Raw genomic sequence first — 18,811 nt, forward strand, 5'->3', positions numbered from 1 at the left:
CATTATTTATTTTCTTTTGTTTTTTGCTTTATTTTTTAATTCTTTTTGCTTTTAGTTTTAGAAAAATTATAAACTTTGTGTTAGTGCCATTAGTTTTCAAATTTGAAAACACTTTTTTTGTTTTTTTGTTTTCTTTCTTGCTTTATTTATTTTATTTTGTTTCTACTTACAACAAAATACTTATTGTTGCTATTTTTAATTATTACAAGGGCCGAACCATAAGACATTAAAGCATTTCAAATGAACTATGAAAAAGTTGAAAGTTGGCATGGTATCATAAATTCACCCACATAGCATGTGCATGTACAAAACGGACAATGGTATCATACTCGTCTGTTACAAAGTTGGCATGGTATCATCATAATAGTTGCGGGAGAAAGTCTTCACTTTTTCTTTGCTTGTGTCATTTGCTTATTGCGCCGTAACCATGGATAATCTTCATCGCTTATCAGGATGTTGGGGTCAGCCTTGACTTCGAAGGGAGGAATTTCATGAAACTTTTCATAATCTTCAGACATGTCTGTCTTGCCCTCCACTCCCACGATGTCCCTTTTTCTTGAAAGAACTATGTGGCGCTTTGGCTCATCGTATGATGTATTCGCTTCCTTATCTTTTCTTTTTCTCGGTCTGGTAGACATGTCCTTCACATAGATAACTTGTGCCACATCATTGGCTAGGACGAACGGTTCGTCAGTGTACCCAAGATTTTTCAGATCCACTGTTGTCATTCCGTACTATGGGTCTACCTGTACCCCGCCTCCTGACAGATTGACCCATTTACACTTAAACAAAGGGACCTTAAAATCATGTCCGTAGTCAAGTTCCCATATGTCCACTATGTAACTATAATATGTGTCCTTTCCCCTCTCGGTTGTTGCATCAAAGCGGACACCGCTGTTTTGGTTGGTGCTCTTTTGATCTTGGTCAATCGTGTAAAATGTATTCCCATTTATCTCGTATCCTTTCCAAATCGTAACAATCGAAGATGGTCCCCTGGACAACAAGTACAGCTCATCACAAACAGTGTTGTCACCTCTGAGACGTGCTTCCAACCAACTGCTGAAAGTCCTGATGTGTTCACATGTAATCCAGTCGTCGCACTGCTCCATGTGTTTGGAGCACAGACTGTTCTTGTGTTCATCGACATACGGGGTCACCAAGCTAGAGTTCTGTAGAACTGTGTAGCGTGCTTGAGACCAAGAATATCCGTCCCTGCATATTATTGAGTCCCTTCCAAGCGTGCCTTTTCCAGTCAGTCTCCCCTCATACCGCGATTGAGGGAGACCTAATTTCTTAAGGTCAGGAATGAAGTCAACACAAAACCCGATGACATCCTCTATTTGATGGCCCATGGAGATGCTTCCTTCTGGCCTAGCGTGGTTATGGACATATTTCTTTAGGACTCCCATGAACCTCTCAAATGGGTACATATTGTGTAGAAATACGGGGCCTAGAATGACAATCTCGTCAACTAGATGAACTAGGACGTGCGTCATGATATTGAAGAAGGATGGTGGGAACACCAGCTCGAAACTGACAAGACATTGCACCACATCACTCCTTAGCCTTGGTATGATTTCTGGATCGATCATCTTCTGAGAGATTGCATTGAGAAATGCACATAGCTTCACAATGGCTAATCGGACGTTTTCCGGTAGAAGCCCCCTCAATGCAACCGGAAGCAGTTGCGTCATAATCACGTGTCAGTCATGAGACTTTAGGTTCTGAAACTTTTTCTCTGACATATTTATTATTCCTTTTATATTCGACGAGAAGCCAGTCGGGACCTTCATACTAAGAAGGCATTCAAAGAAGATTTCCTTCTCTTCTTTGGTAAGAGCATAGCTGACAGGACCTTCATACTGCTTTGGAGGCATGTCGTCTTTTTCGTGCAAACATTGCAGGTCCTCCCATGCCTCAGCTGTATCTTTTGTCTTCCCATACACGCCCAAGAAGCCTAGCAGGTTCACGCAAAGGTTCTTCGTCACGTGCATCACGTCGATCGAAGAGCGGACCTCTAGGTCTTTCTAGTAGGGTAGGTCCCAAAATATAGATTTCTTCTTCCACATGGGTGCGTGTCCCCCAGCGTCACTCGGAACAGCTAGTCCGCCGGGACCCTTTCCAAAGATTACGTGTAAATCATTGACCATAGCAAGTACGTGATCACCGGTACGCATGGCGGGCTTCCTCCGGTGATCTGCCTCGCCTCTGAAATGATTGCCTTTCTTTCGACATGATGATTGGTCGGAAGAAATCGACGATGGCCCAGGTACACATTCTTCCTGCAGCTTCCCAGGTATATACTATCGGTGTCAAGTAAACAGTGCGTGCATGCGTGGTATCCCTTGTTTGTCTGTCCTGAAAGGTTACTGAGAGTGGGCCAATCGTTGATGGTCACGAACAACAACGCCTTTAGGTGAAATTCCTCCTGTTTGTGCTCATCCCACGTACATACACCGTTTCCATTCCACAGCTGTAAAAGTTCTTCAACTAATGGCCTTAGGTACACATCAATGTCGTTGCCGGGTTGCTTAGGGCCTTGGATGAGAACTGGCATCATAATGAACTTCCGCTTCATGCACATCCAAGGAGGAAGGTTTTACATACATAGAGTCATGGGCCAGGTGTTGTGATTGCTGCTCTGCTCCCCGAAAGGATTAATGCCATCCGCACTTAAAGCAAACCATACGTTCCTTGGGTCACTTGCAAACTCATCCCAGTACTTTCTCTCGATTTTTCTCCACTGCGACCCGTCAGCGGGTGCTCTCAATTTCCCGTCTTTCTTACAGTCCTCACTGTGCCATCGCATCAACTTGGCATGCTCTCCGTTTCTGAACAGACGTTTCAACCGTGGTATTATAGGAGCATACCACATCACCTTCGCAGGAACCCTCTTCCTGGGGGGCTCGCCGTCAACATCACCAGGGTCATCTCGTCTGATCTTATACCGTAATGCACCGCATACCGGGCATGCGTTCAGATCCTTATACGCACCGCGATAGAGGATGTAGTCACTAGGGCATGCATGTATCTTCTGCACCTCCAATCCTAGAGGGCATACGACCTTCTTTGCTGCATATGTACTGTCGGGCAATTCATTATCCTTTGGAAGCTTCTTCTTCAATATTTTCAGTAGCTTCTCAAATCCTTTGTCAGGCACAACATTCTCTGCCTTCCACTGCAGCAATTCCAGTACGGTACCGAGCTTTGTGTTGCCATCTTCGCAATTGGGGTACAACCCTTTTTGTAGTCCTCTAACATGCGATCAAACTTCAGCTTCTCTTTTTGACTTTTGCATTGCGTCCTTGCATCGACAATGACCCGGCGGAGATCATCATCATCGGGCACATCGTCTGGTTCCTCTTGATCTTCAGCAGCTTCGCCTATTGCAGCATCATCGTGCACATCGTCTGGTTCCTCTTGATCTTCAGTAGCATCACCGTATTCAGGGGGCACATAGTTGTCATCGTACTTTTCTTCTTCGCCGTCTTCCATCATAACCCCTATTTCTCCGTGCCTCGTCCAAACATTATAGTGTGGCATGAAACCCTTGTAAAGCAGGTGGGTGTGGAGGATTTTCCGGTCAGAGTAAGACTTCGTATTCCCACATATAGGGCATGGACAGCACATAAAACCATTCTGCTTGTTTGCCTCAGCCACTTCGAAAAAATCATGCACGCCCTTAATGTACTCGGAGGTGTGTCTTGAACCGTACATCCATTGCAAGTTCATCTGTGTGCATTATATATAATTAAGTGTGTCAAAAATCATTACAGAACATCATAAATAGATAATTAAGTGACCAAATTAATAGAAGTTCATCATCACATTAAAACCAAAGTACATACATAGTTCTCATCTAACAACATAAAGTTTTGCAGAGCATCTAAATTAATTAAATCATACATTGAAATTATGTAAAACATTTCAATGCGAAAACAAATGCGATCATAATCGCAACCAATGTAACAACTGATCCAACGACATAATGATACCAAGCCTCGGTATGAATGGCATATTTTCTAATCTTTCTAATCTTCAAGCGCATTGCATCCATCTTGATCTTGTGATCATCGACGACATCCGCAACATGCAACTCCAATATCATCTTCTCCTCCTCAATTTTTCTAATTTTTTCCTTCCAGAAATTGTTTTCTTCTTCAACTAAATTTAACCTCTCGACAATAGGGTCGGTTGGAATTTCCGGTTCAACAACCTCCTAGATAAATAAAATCTATGTCATGTTGGTCGGCATAATTGTCATAAACAATAGATGAACCAATAGTTATGAAAATATAATATATACCACATCCGAATCATAGACAGGACGAGGGCCGACGGGGCGGATACCAAAACCATCGCACTATATAAGATGCAATAATAAAAGTAAGAAAATTATACAAGTATCTATATAAACATACAAGTAAGATTTTTTTCCTTTCAGAAAGAAGATAAGAACAAGAGGCTCACCACGGTGGTGCCGACAACGAGATCGGCGCGGGCGATCGACGGCGGTGAAGACGGGGATGGGACGTGACAGACCGCTAAACCTAGACAAATATTGAGAAAAATGGAGCTTGGAGGTCGAGCTTGGAGAGGAGAAAGCTTAAGTAGTGTGGCTCGGGCATTCCATCGAACACCTCGTGTGCATAAGAGGTGAGCTAGAGCACCACAAAGCTCTCTCCTCGCCGGCCACGAAAAATAGAGCAGTGAGAGTGCTCTGCTCGCGGGCGAGGGGTATATATAGGCAATTAATTGGTCCCAGTTCGTGGCTTGAACCGGGACTAAAGGGAAGCCTTTGGTCCCGGTTCAGGCCACCAACCGGGACCAATGGTGGTGGGCCAGGAGCAAGGCACATTGGTACTGGTTCGTCCCACCAACCGAGACCAAAAGGTCCAGACGAACCGGGACCAATGGCCCCACGTGGCCCGGCCGGCCCCCGGGGCTCACGAACCGGGTCCAATGCCCCCAGTGGTCCCGGTTCTGGATTGAACCGGGACTAATGGGCTGACCCGGCCTGGACCATTGCCCCCTTTTCTACTAGTGAGGCCTTGACTACGACAACGACCCATGTGAGGAAACCGACCGCATTAGGAAGGAAAGCAAATCAGACCTCCATGAATAACAACAACGCAACATCAAAATCGAATCCAATCGAAGAAAGAGGAGAAAAGAGGGGCGTGAGAGGACCTTGTAGCTTGTACAGTCGGGCTCTTAACGTCGGATGGAACGGCTGTGTCGTCGCCGGAGAAAAACCACGCGGAGAAGCCTGGCTCCTCTTCCGGCGCGCAACCGTTCACCTTGTACCAGAAGCGGGCCCATGCCGGTGGATGCATCGCAAACGTGGCGGGGTCCTGTACATGATGCAAACAAAGTCGTGCCAAGTTATGGCACAATTACACAAGTCAATAACTGAATCCACAACTGTATTTGCATATGCTGCAGCAAACAAGATTGATATTAGTTTTTCTTTTTGGTTGAGGTTGTGATTCAGTTAGGCGTTGATGGGTGGAAGGAATACAAAGTGCAGGTAGCAGCAATGTACAACTAGCTAGAGCAGGAGTAGGAGGAGCAAAACCAAACCTCCTACAGAATAGCAGTTAGGCGTTCAGTTGTGCATTTCTGCTGGTGAGCTACAGAATAGCAGCAATGTACAACTAGCTAGCTTTTCTTTTTGGTTGAGGTTGTGATTCAGTTAGGCGTTGATGGCTGTATTTTAAGGTGTTCGAGGTTGCATCTCAGATTCTCCTACAGAATAGCAGAGAGGAAGCTTCACCAATAGAGCATAACCAAGGAGAGAACTTCTTCTCCAGATTGCCATTGGCGTTCACCACACACTCATACTTGTCCTGCAAATAATGTCATCATGAGTTCAACATCAGCCATCTACCTGCCTTTCAAATTAGTAACCATCAGAACAGAGATACAACAAAATAATAGGCAAAATAATAAGTTGTGAGGAGCAAATTAGAAACCATCCCTGCTGTAGTATGTGAAGGGATTACTATGAGCTAGACTGGAGTAGAGCATGTTCATCCTGGGCATAGAAATTTTACCACTTGGACGGAATCAAATCACCGGAGGAAGTGCCATAATCATGAGAAATCAATCACTTGTCATAATTAAATTAATTTCCAGTTGCAGCTTTTTTCCAATCTGATAAATTGGTGGTTGTCTTCATACCAACACAAGCAAAAGGGTTGCACGAACCTCATGCATCTCTAGAACAACAAAAGGCCTTATTAATCTTCATCAACTTCCATTCGATCGTCATATACACCTACTGAATAAAAGACAGAGAGCTTTGGAGAGACAACAAGCTCATGTGTGTGTGTCTTGTGTTCTCCAGAGCAAAGGTTCAGAGAACAAACCTTGTGCGTCTGTTGTGTCCTTGTTGTCCGGGAGCCCAAGAATTGGAGGCTAGCTCGTGTCCCAGGTTGGTTTTCTGACACCCACCTCCTGCAGCAAGATCCAGGGGTGTCCTGCAGCACAGCGGAACACGACGAATCGGAGCAACGTACACTGCAGTCAGTGTTCATCCACGGTTGCCAGATGGGATCGACACGAATCGATGAGAGAAGCCGAAGGGGAAGTGGTGGGTGTTCATCCACGGTTGCCAGATGGGATCGACACGAATCGATGAGAGAAGCCGAAGGGGAAGTGGTGGGTTACCTTAAGGATCGAATCGATCCGCGCCGTTGCCTTCCTGGTAGCCGGAGACCCGTGGCCGGTGTGTAGCGCCGCCACCGCAAACCCTACGCAGATCACACGCGCGCCACGGTCCGGCCAGCTTGACGGAGGGCCGCGCATCGAAGCACGCACGCACGCGCCGGCGAGCAAGCCCGCCGTGACGCCATGGTCGCTGGGCGCCGACGCCGGGGCTGGTCGAGAAAGAGGTGGACAGGACATGCGCCCCCTCCATCGATCTAAATCGGGGAAGAGGGAGATAGACGAAAGGGGGTCGACAACATCAAAGAGCGCCGCTGCCGGGGAGGGAGGCGGGAAGGAGGGCGGGCGCCGTCGCCGAAGGCGAGAGGGACAGGGGCATCGGGTGGATTCCTTCGGCCTTTCTTCGCGGCGAAGCGAACTCGCTTGTCTTTCTCTTGAAAAAAAAACTCCCTTGTCTCGTAGCTTGCCGACGTGGACAGAGCCATCGACCGCTCCTTGCGCGACTGTTATTGGGTTGTATGGGATGTGACGATGTGGCCCTCAAGCTGGGTGTTGGCGTAGTTCCTCAAGGCACGCATTATCTTGGCGCCGATGTGACACACTAGGAGCTGCATATCAGTTTTCTTCTGCCGGCTTGAAAAAATAACTAGTCAATGTGGCAGTGATTCAAACGGTGCATACAACACTGTCCAAATCACCTGAAGCAAAACAACGTTCCAACCGAAGCAACAAAAGGTTTGAATGGACAGTGTTGTATGCAAGGTATGTTTGGTGAACTAGTGTGGAAAAACATGTATAATCAAACCTCATACTTTAGCATTTCAAAGCAATAGTAAGTAAGATGGAAGCATACATATACAATTATGTACTCCAGCAAATGAGTGTCATTGTAATTGTCTTAAGCATTAAAACACAGGGTTACAACCGACGATAGAGAGACCGCCTGAGGAGATATATGCAATGAAATATAAATATATATGGATTAACTATAGGACATATATGCATCATTACTAGAATGAAAAGGCTAATTACAACCTGAAGTGGCAATGCAAGGAAATGAAATTATACAAGTGATGAGAAATATAATGAAGCATGTGTTTAATAAAAATAAAATAAAAATCTACAAATAATGGAAACACATATACTAAATCAAGAAGCATGATTGCAGTTCTATCTATACATAAAATAACATGGATGCTCCGAAGCAATGGACTTTACATCTGTACATCTACGAAACATGGCAAGAGACTGAAGCTCCATTGCATGGAAGAAGTATCTGTACATAAGACACCTAGGAAGTATAGATGCTAACTAATGAAAAAAATAATATGTACAGCGAGCATGCATGGCAATAGATTGACATTCCAATCGTACATACGAAGGATGGTAGATGCAGCAGTACATAGGAAGCTACCTAGAAGCATGGAAATAGATTGAAATTCCGCTGTACGTAGGAAGCACGAATGCATGAAGGAAATTGCTATCACTATATAAACAAGGCGTACCGGAAGCACAAAAAAATGAAGATGCAAAATAGCATGCTCGCCACTGATATCGGGTGCAGAATTTATGATCTGCAAACGTATCTCATCTGCTCTAATTGGAGGTTTTGTGAGCTTACATCAACTTGAATTCTTCAAATACATGAATGAAAACAGATCCACACAGATCCCACCGCTGGTGAATCTCCCAGCCACATGTTGCATCCTTTACGAAGACCTACACAGATGCCTAGATCGGCGACGATGCTGCAGCTAGGTAGGGATGTGATCAAATACATATTAGCTAGAACATCCTTATTTTCCGGATGGCAAAGTTGGGCAGTGATCCTGGAAATCTCCTCTGGAACTAAAAGGGATGTGATCAATTACATATCAGCGAACATCCTTATTTTCCGGGTGGCAAAGTTGGGCAGTGATCCTGGCAATCTCCCCTGGAACTAAAACAAGGTGCTCCCTGCGCATTGAGGCAGCAAAAGCAGTGATGGGCATTTGGTTCACCTTTGGTGTTACAATCCCTTGCGACACACCATTTTATGGTAAGTTTGCTCTCATCTAAGGATGAGGCCACCATAGTCTCGTTGTCATGGCCATCTCTGTAGGTGCTCTTGGGGACGGAACGACCTGTTGCATATGACATATTATGTGCTCATCAGTGCACAGTAGGCAAGTATCTTATGTACATAGAGGAACAATAGTTTTGAAAGACAGTGCAAAGATATAAGCAATATGATAGTGAAGGTGCGCTTACATTGTCCAACCATGATTAGGCACCCGACAAAGAAAACAGCAACCACTACGCTGCTCCCCTTCATATTTTCAATGAACTGTATACGAGATTATGAGATAGTTAGAAGCAATCAGAGGCAATAATCACAATCCCCTCTCACCTCAGTATATACATATAGGGTAGGGTTGGAGTCGAGCCGAGTTCAGTCCGAGCCACGCTCTGGCTCGTTCTGTATGGGTGTCTTTGCTCGGTCCAGCCCAACCACCAGAAAACAATGCATCCCTTTACAGTGAGTAAACAGTAGTTTTTTTTGTGTGTCTTTTGTTGTTTTGATTGCAAATTAAGACAATATATTGAATATTTAGCACTCTATATTAATTGCTAAAAAAATTGAAGATCAAGCACCATATATTGCTAATAATGATCAAAGTGTTGAAAACTAAGCATATGCATCTTGATGTTGTCAAGTACATGGTTTGGTGCTCTTCACCTCTGTGTTACAAGTTACAACCAATTAAAAATTGACAAGTCTATACTTCAGACTTCTGCAGACGCAAAAACATGTTGCAGTCACTGCAGTCTAGAGGCTAGAGACTAGCACAGTTTAGCATCTCATTCTTGAGCAGATAAAGCTAGCAGCAAGAACCAAACTACCAGATGCCAGGTGATGTATTATCAACCATTCAGGTTACAAGCAGGCTTCCTATGTAAAAATGAGAAGCAAATATTCTCAAGCACATGTACAGAAGTACGAATCAAAAGCTTCACTACTTGACACCATGTACATCTCCTACCCAAGCTGCACAAGCCTCTGCTCTGTGGCCGCTCTGCTCTTGATCCGAGAAAAAAAGGGGGAAGCAGACGAACCTTAGGCAGCCGTTGGCGTCATTGTTGCGGGAGGGAAGGAAACTTCTTGAGTAGTCGTCGCTTGAATCAGCGAGGGGTTCGGGGCGCTTCTGCTTCCCCAAGACGTAGGGAAGTGGGCGCTCGTTCTCAGGGAGCTGCTGGGACGTCTTCTCCCCTAACAGACCAGCGATTCCATCAGTTGAAAGGAGCATTGTTACATTCCATATATGTAGAACAAAGAACGGCAGAACAGCTATGCAATTTGAGATCGCAAAGTTATGGTAGTAAATAGTACTCCCTCCGTCCCAGAATAAGTCTTTGATTTAGTACAAACTACAAAGTGTACTAACTTTGTAGTCACTTATTTTGGGATGGAGGGAGTATGCATTATGTGAGGGAGGCAACTATACCCAAAACGGAAATGGGTCGGTTTTCCACCCCTGCACGTGTCCGTACCCACACCATGCCCCCAGCTGGTCCCGATCACGCACAGGCAAAAGCAAAACAGGGGATAAAATGCCACCACACAAGAAAGGGTGGAACAAACAGGAAAAAGAGGCGGCCATGGCGTCCTGAAGGTTAAGAGAAACAAAAACATAGAAGTCTTCACAACAAGTTATGCAAGCACAGGCGCAAACACAGAAATCTAGGTGTATTTATTTTGTCACAACCCTGGTCTGTAGCAACACTCATAGTATTCTGATCTGTTTGGCAGAAGACACAGGAATCTCGAAAAATATCCTCCTACCTCTCCCCTTGATTTGATTCTTCAAAGATTCTGGGTACAAGGTCTTTGGAAACTTGAAGCCAGAATTGTAGATTCGGTTTGCCTGTGAGTGATCCTGACCTGCATATATGCATAGGAGATGTTAGGTTGGCTTGTGCACAACTGAATTGTAATAAGTTGCTTCACATATAGTTGGTTTATAAGTAAAAAAATTGTTGGTTGCTTGCCTTTCACGACAAAACGACCTATATGTTCCCCAGATAGTACTATGCTAGTTTGTTTGTGTGAGAAGTTTTTAGAATACACCATTTTTCTGTGGAAAAAGCAAACTTTTTACTATAGAGTCCAGCTTTATAAATGGATCATCTTAACATGAAATGCAAATTAACCCGCTTGTCGCCTAGGCAATGCACTATACCAACTAGGAAGATTGTTCCAGTTAGTATTACTGGAATAAAACTAATATTCCCCAGTAATAAAAATTACCAATTCAGGCAAGGATCCTCTTTGTGCTATTGTGCAACATGGAAAACTTGCTCACAAAAATCTGGTGCAAGACACAGCTACTGCATCTTAAACAAGACCATGGATAAGCTACATTATTGCTGGACTGTGGGGAAGCAACTTTACTATGCTAAGTAAGGAACAAAAGAAAAACAGAAAGTATCAACGAAATGACTTAAGTAGTCGAGTAAAAGTGTCCTATCTATCTGCGTAGCAACAAACACAGATAAGTAGTAAGAGTGTTCTCTCAGAAAAATGCCTCATGTTGTCCCAAAGGTTTAATGGAATGTATTGTATCAGGCATCTGATCAGTGTTTTTTTTTTTGCGGGTTAGGCATCTGATCAGTGTTGACCAACAAAGACCCAAAAACACAAAGTGAGCAACCACGCAGGCTCTTGCACGGACATACAGAGGACAAACGAAACCCTTGCTTCATTAACACAAAAAAGGTGGGAGAACTAGATGTATCAAATGGCCTGGAAAAGCTACTGAGCACAAGTAGATTGCTTCTCTCTATCTGTTATATCTCTATCTCTTCTACCTCTATTTTTTCTCTACCTACCTATCTACTTGCTTCATTGGCACACACAAAAATACAACAATGCCAGATCGCCATGAAGGGATAGACATAAGAAACTTGCTTCACCGGCACAAACAAAGTGAGAGGACTTGCTTTATCAATTTGCCTGAGGAAAGCTACTTATATAGCACAAGTAAATTGCATGTGTCGATGAAAACAAAATGCTACAACCAGTCGCACTAGAAAGCACAAAAAACATGCCCCCTCGCGCTAATCTTCACCAATCTCCTGGAGGAGTTTGTGAGCATGCCCCTTGACGGTAAAAACATCGACTAAATAAACATTCCCCCAAAATCTACTGTAATTCGTAAGAATGAACAGTAGGTGCTCTACTCTCCTCAGCAAGAATCGTAAGAAACGAGCGCTTCTAATCGATGAACGGGTGCTCTGCTCAGTGCTCACCCTTCTAAATCGGCCAAGGGAGTGGCTCTGGTCCTGGCGCAGCTACGGAACGGGGGTAAACTGCATTACGGCGCCCTCTTGCTAGGCTGCTACCCACCCCTTCCGAATGTGGCGGGCCCCGTGGAGCGCGCGCATACCTGAGGTGTGGTCGTCGGCGGCAGGCAGCAGGCTGGGTCGATGCTGCGCTCCTCCTTTCGCCGGCGCTCCAATCCCTCAAACTTCCAGCGCCGCCGCGACCGCCCTGCTTCGCTTCTCTCCCCTCTCCGTCTTCCCCATCTTCAGTGACCCAAGCAGCGCCACCGAGGCCGCGGCGGCCGCCTTCTGATTTACCGTTCCCCGCGCTCGTCTTCCTTTCTCTGCCTCCACACGATCTCCGCTGGGAAACCCTAGCAATGGGGAATTTCGTGCTCACTTATCAGGGCATCTCCAATCTCCAATAATGGGCATTGCTACAGTCGGCCGGCGGATATTTCTACAAGCCGCCGCATCGGCTGTTAGGCTAGTCACAGGGAGTTATCCCAAGAAAATATTGCTTATGTGGCATAGAGTTAATAAAAAGTGAGACACTTGTGGTAACATAATATGTTACTGTAACATAACACATCCCGAGATAATGAGACTATATCTCAATTAGTGAAGGCTTGCATGTTATCATTCATATGTTACTACTCATTATAAAAGTAGTATGCTTAGCACAGAGATGCTTGTTTTGAAATGTGCGACCCGTTAGGTGTACGGCCTGGCGACTGCGCTGGCGACCGCGAGCCCCCGGTGGGGCGTGCGCTGGGTGGGATTCCACCGGCGGCATGAACCTTGGTCCGCCATGGAGTGGGTTCGGCCTAGGTACGCGCGGCGGTGGAGCGTGCTGTTTCACCGGCGACGGGGGCTGGGGCCTGCCGGAACCGTTTCTGGGCGCTGTCGGAGGCGGACTTTGATGATGAAGACGAGGGGGAGGATTGCGAGAGTTGTGTGCGTGCGGTGCTGGAGGGGCCGTCGATTGGTGATTTTGTGACCTTCGCGGCGGAGGCGCGTGGCCTGGGAGCAGCGCGGGGGCGGCGCTTTGCTCCGGGAGGTCGCGGTTCCAGGGCCACGGCCCAGCGCATCTGGCAGCCGGTGTTGGCGGGGAGTGCGGGCTCGGGTCCGGCGGAGGCGACGGGTGCGTCCCGTCGCATCAGATCCTTGACGGCGGCTTGTCCGATGAAGGACAGGGCTGCACAGTCCGGGGAGGACTGGCCTCGCCTGCCTGCGCCTTCGTCTCCTGCGCCGGCGGCGGCGTCGTCGGGCGAGAGGGAGCAGGCGTTGTCTGCCCGGGGGCCTAGGGTTGGGCCGTTGGGGCCGAGTGCTGGTGTACCGGAGCCGGCTAACGAAGCGGTTCAAGGGTTGGGCCCATCCGCGGGGCAGGTGCTGGGGACGACTCAGGAAGCGAATACACTTGGGCCTCCAAGGCCCAGGTCGCCCCGGCCTGCCGCGCGTCCGGTCGCCGGCTATAAATGGATGCGGAGAGGCTGTCTGGACCCCCTTTTAGGGTTTCCAGCCACTGCGAGCGAGGTGCGGCGCCTCACACACTCCGCCCGCACTCTCAAGATCTCGCCCCCTCCCCCTCCCCTTCTCAAATCCTTTGCGGCGGTGGTGATGGAAGACCGGCGAGCTGACAAGAGGCCCATGGAGGTCTCAGATTCGGAAGCGGAGCGGCGCAGGGAGCGGGAGCTGCGGGACCAGGCGAAGCGCTCGATGCGGGAGCGCGCGGACGGTCATGAGGTTAGAGCCGAGCGCGGCGGATCTCGTGACCAGGGCAGGCACGAGGGGGATTGGGGTCCTCCTCCCCCATGGTGAATCCAGCAACAAGAAAGAAAGAAGAAGAAGAAGGTCACTCAGAGGCGGCGCGAGCTCGAGTAGAAGCCGGAGGCACATCCCAACTGTGGTGGGGGCCATGGGGATCCGATGGCCAAGAAACCTTGGGCGGCCGCAGATCCACTGGCAGTTGCCTTTCCTTCTTCCTCCAAGGGCACGACGGAGGATCCCATTCCGGTGGAAGAGGTGCCAGATGTGGAATGCTTTAAGTGCGGCCGCCTCGGGCACTACCAATCCAAGTGTAAGTTTCAACCCTTGTGTGTGCTCTGTAAGGAGGAAGGACACGCGTCTGCGCACTGTCCGACGCGGGGGCGTCAACTCCGTTTGCAGATCATGGGTAGCGCCATCTCCGGAGAGGGTTTTTTCTGCTTGGAGTTCGATGAGGAGGATGAGGCAGAGCTGCCTGTGGATGCAAGGATCGAGAATGCGACAATTCTTTCTGCCGAGCCAGGGAGGCTCAACCTTCGCATCCTCAAGCAAGAACTTCAACACATGGTGACTGGATCTTGGAATTGGCAAGTGACCCAGGTTGGTGACAATGATTTCTTGGTTGTTTTCCCTTCAGCTGATCTCCTTCACATATTGAAGACAAGTGGAAAGCTTTTTCTATCTATCAATGACATCACAGCCTCGGTCCGGGACATGATTCACGAGGAGGTGCAGCCGATGGCCATGCTAGAGACTTGGGTGCGGCTGCACGGCATCCCGAAGAAACACAGACGCGAGGATCGCATCAAGGAAGGGTTCCGGGATGCTTGGTCGCCCAATCGTGGTAGACGAACTGTCCCTCATTAGGATGGGGCCGGTGAGGATGAAGTTAGCATGCAAGGCTCCGAAGAAACTAAATGGTTTCGTGGAAGTATGGTTCAATCATGAAGGTTACCAGATTAAGGTGGAGCGTGAGATGTTGCCCAAGCGTGGCGGTGAGCGTGTGGTGACCGTTCCTGGTCCATCTACCCCCCCCCACCCAAAGATCCCGCTGCCAATGGAGGGGCGCACCCTTCGGGTAGCGTGCGTCCCAACGGCGTGGCCCCTGGTGCGGCCCCTCAAGGAGATGATCGGGCTCCCACCATGGGATCAGACGGTGACACCAAGATGCATGACATGGGAGATGATTTCGAGGATAGCCAGCAAGATACTTCTATAGACACGGAAACTTGGGACAAGCTGGGTGCTCTCTCAACTGATGCGGGTACCATGGGGGTGGCGACGCAGGACACGGCGACGAGCGTCCCACCGCTGGCTCGATCCCTTGCGTTGACGTTCGACGAATACAGATCAAACTTGACGGCCACTATGGTGATGCAGCTGAAGCCTAACAAGGAGGTTGGGTCATTTCGGTCCCGGCGCCATCTCTGGCTGTGGCAACCGGGGCAGACTCTGGGTGTGTCGTGGATTGGGACCTGACCCCCTCCAACAAGCGTGGCTCCAACAGTGTGGGGCGTCACGCAAAGAAGACGACGGACAGAAAACCGACCAATAAGCAGGTGGGGCGGGGGAGACGGGAGCGGCGGCAACCCTTCGTGGCGAATTGGGGGCGGCGCTGGGTGCGGCAGAAGTGGGCACCAAGGCCAGGCGTTCCAAGGTTACTCCTGTTGCGCAGTGGGTGCCCAGCGCGCGTGCCAAGGCCAAGCTTGGGGAGCTGACTTCACTAGAGAGTGCCAAACTTCGGCTTGCTGACAAGAATCTGGAGGCCGCAGGTAATCCCTTACCATCTTATTGCATTCTGAACACTTTTTCGGATGAACATCTTGCGAACATCTTAGACGATAGTGGAGTTGTAATTAGTGCTCCGTGTAGTGAGATCATCTCACTGGTGCGCGCGCAGGAGGAAGCGCAGGCCATGCTCGCGGCTGCGGCTGCGTGTTGTGCTGACTTGAATCAACTTTCCATCGTGCCGGTAGAGGCTGGCTGCAAGGCAGGGCCCGATGAGGGGATAGAGGCAAGGGATGCCTCTGATCTACCTTCTTCCAGCCGGATCCCAGCGCGGAAGCGAGTGTTGAAGGCGGTGACATCCAGGGGGGTGCGCTTGCGTAATCGAATCATATAGATGCGCTATCTATTTTGGAACATCCGTGGGTGGCCACGGCGGGAGACGTACACAGCTCAAGGAATATATTTCCAAGGAGAGGAACGGCGCAGTTGCGCTTTAGGAAACGATTAAATCTGACTTCTCGTACCGTGATATCCTTTCTTTTGACCCGCTGCAACGTTTCTCTTGGCACTGGGTGCCCTCGTCGGGGCACTCGGGTTGCATTCTTATGGGTTGTAACCTTGATATCTGTGATGTACTACAATGGGATGTTGGTGTATTTTTCCTTGCGGCTACAGTTCATCATCGTGTCACGGGTCTCTCGTGGGTCGTTGTGTGCGTATACGGACCTGCAGACCATTCACGTTCATCAGAGTTCTTATTGGAGTTAACCAACTTGGTAGGGGCCAAACGAACAATCAATTTGTCACTTGTGGTGGGTGGTGACTTCAATCTATTCCGTTCGGGGGCGGACAAAAGCAACACCAACATTGACTGGACTAGGGTGTCCATGTTCAATGGTGCCATTGCGGCAATGGCTTTGCGTGAGGCGGCTCGGACCGGTGCGAGATTTACATGGACTAACAAGCAAACGCAGCCAGTACAGAGTGTGTTAGATAGGGTTTTCTTTACTCCCGAATGGGAGGTTCTATTTCCCTTATGCACACTAGTTGACGAAACACGTATCGGCTGGGACCATGTTTCGTTGTTTTTCTCCTCTGGGGAGGAATTCATTAGGCGTAGCCCACGGTTCTACTTTGAAATGGCTTGGTTTGAATCCGAGGGGTTTGCCCAGATGGTGGCAGAATGTTGGTGTACGATCTGCGCCCAGCTTGGGCCACAATGTGGACCAGCTGAGTTCTGGATCTCGGCGGCTAGCAAACTCCCGGCTTTTCTTCGTGGGTGGGGGGCTAACCACGGCAGTGAGACTAAGAAAGAGCGGGCTAACATTGTTGAGGCAATAGCCGCGATGGACTAGGAGGGTGATCAGCGGCCCTTCTCGGAGGGAGAATGGGCCGCTCGTTACGACCTTGAACGCAAGGTCTTAGCCATCCTTCAAGCGGAAGAGGAGCATTGGCGCCGTGGGGGCGGTATCAAGTGGGTCACCAAATGAGACGCTAACACTAGTTATTTCCATGCCTACGCTAACGGTAGGAAACGTAAGAGTATGATCCTTCTGTTACAATCTGATCAAGGTCTATTAGTTACTAACGATCGCATTGTGACCCACATTTATGAGTTTTTCATTGGGCTTTTGGGGACGGCCGAGGAAAAGGCTCTTTGCCTCCATGATGACCTTTGGGACCCTTCCGAACATGTCACGTAGGAGGAGAACGACGGGCTCATTCTCTCATTCCTCCCGGAGGAAATTGATCGTGCTTTACACGATATGAAAACGGACACGGCACCTGGTCCGGACGGGTGGCCGGTAGAGTTTTTCAAAAAGTTCTGGCCTAACCTTAAACACATTTTCTATGGTATAGTGAACGGGTTCGCGTTAGGTACTGTTGACCTGGCTAGATTAAACTATGGGGCCATCAGCTTGATCCCCAAAGTTAAAGGGGCTGACGACATTAAACTATTCAGACCAATCTGCCTGATTAATGCCCCTTTCAAGATTTGCGCGAAAGCTTACGCTTCTCGCCTGGCGCCCGTAGCTCAACGGGTGATTAGCCCTAGTCAGACAGGTTTTTTGAAGCACTATAACATCCTAGAAGGACCTTTAGTGCTTCAGGAAATCATTCACGAGCTTAAATGCACCAAGGTGCGTGGCGTCCTTCTCAAGTTAGATTTTGGCCTATGATCGCGTGAACTGGGAGTTCGTGCGAGAGGTCCTCATCAAAAAGGGTTTTGATGGGGGTTTTGTTCACCGTATCATGCACCTCATGAGCAGTGGGCACATGGTGGTGACCATCAACGGTGAGATCGGCAATTTCTTCCGCAACAAGCGTGGCCTCAGGCAGGGGGACCCGAGCTCACCTTTGATCTTTAATTTTGTTGCGGATGCGCTCGCGGCGATGATTAGCAAGGCCAGAGATGCGGGACACATCAAAGGGCTAATCTCTCATCTTATTCCAGGCGGTGTGACATATCTGCAATACGCAGATGACACGATGTTGTTATTCCAGCTGGATGACCATAGCATTGCCTCGATTAAGTTACTGTTAATCTCTTTCGAAATTTTGTCGGGCCTTAAAATTAATTTTCTCAAAAGCAAAGTGATCACCATAGGGATGGAGGAGCACGAAAGTAGGGGGGTCGCAAACTTGCTCAATTGCAAGATTGGCAAGTTCCCGATCAAGTATCTTGGACTACCGATAACGCACAAGAGCCTGACTATAGCTGAATGGGCGCCACTATACGGCAAATTGGTGAATCGGGTTAGTCTGTGGAGAGGAAGGTTTATGTCCTCGTCCGCTAGGTTAATTTTGACCAACTCTAGCTTATCCTCTCTTTCCAATGGGCATGTTCCTCCTTGCCAATGGAGTGCATGCTAAACTTGACACGCCGCATGCCCAGTTCTTTTGGGAAGGAACTGGGACGAAGCGCAAATATCACTTGGTAAAGTGGGCGGCGGTCTGCAGGCCGAAGAAGTTCGGTGGTATTGGGATCACGAATTCGAAACTGATGAACGTTGCCCTGCTAACCAAGTGATGGTGGCGGCTAGCCCAAAACGAGAAGGGTCTCTGGGCGGACATTCTTCGGGCAAAATACTTCCCGGACGGTAACCTGTTTAAGGCCAAGACCAAGGGATCGGCCTTTTGGAATGGCATACAAGCGGTGAGACCTGCCTTCTCGGTTGGGGCCCAATTCTCTGTCAACAACGGAGCGTCCGATGTAGGAATGGGACATCCTCCCCCATCCCACAGATGGTGCATGTCCCATTCGCCAAGCGCAACGGTCCGACGAATGGGACATGCACCATCTGTGGGATGGGGGAGGATGCTAACCACGTCTTCTTCAGATGCG

General features: G+C 48.5%; 2 long non-coding RNA genes across 2 annotated transcripts; both read right to left on the reverse strand.

Moving 5' to 3' along the window:
* Nucleotides 1-5,054: 5,054 nt before the first annotated feature.
* Nucleotides 5,055-7,145, reverse strand: LOC123146445 (uncharacterized). The gene is made up of 3 exons (XR_006472722.1): nucleotides 6,673-7,145; nucleotides 5,777-6,482; nucleotides 5,055-5,354 (listed from the first exon to the last, which is right to left on the reverse strand). It is a non-coding gene; the product is annotated as an uncharacterized lncRNA (long non-coding RNA).
* A 1,076-nt stretch (nucleotides 7,146-8,221) lies between these two features.
* LOC123146426 (uncharacterized) lies at nucleotides 8,222-12,419 on the reverse strand. Its single transcript, XR_006472719.1, has 5 exons — nucleotides 12,096-12,419; nucleotides 10,493-10,591; nucleotides 9,766-9,919; nucleotides 8,920-8,995; nucleotides 8,222-8,792 (listed from the first exon to the last, which is right to left on the reverse strand). It is a non-coding gene; the product is annotated as an uncharacterized lncRNA (long non-coding RNA).
* Nucleotides 12,420-18,811: the final 6,392 nt, after the last annotated feature.

Source organism: Triticum aestivum, chromosome 1B (assembly GCF_018294505.1).
Source record: "Triticum aestivum cultivar Chinese Spring chromosome 1B, IWGSC CS RefSeq v2.1, whole genome shotgun sequence".
Classification (NCBI taxonomy): domain Eukaryota; kingdom Viridiplantae; phylum Streptophyta; class Magnoliopsida; order Poales; family Poaceae; genus Triticum; species Triticum aestivum.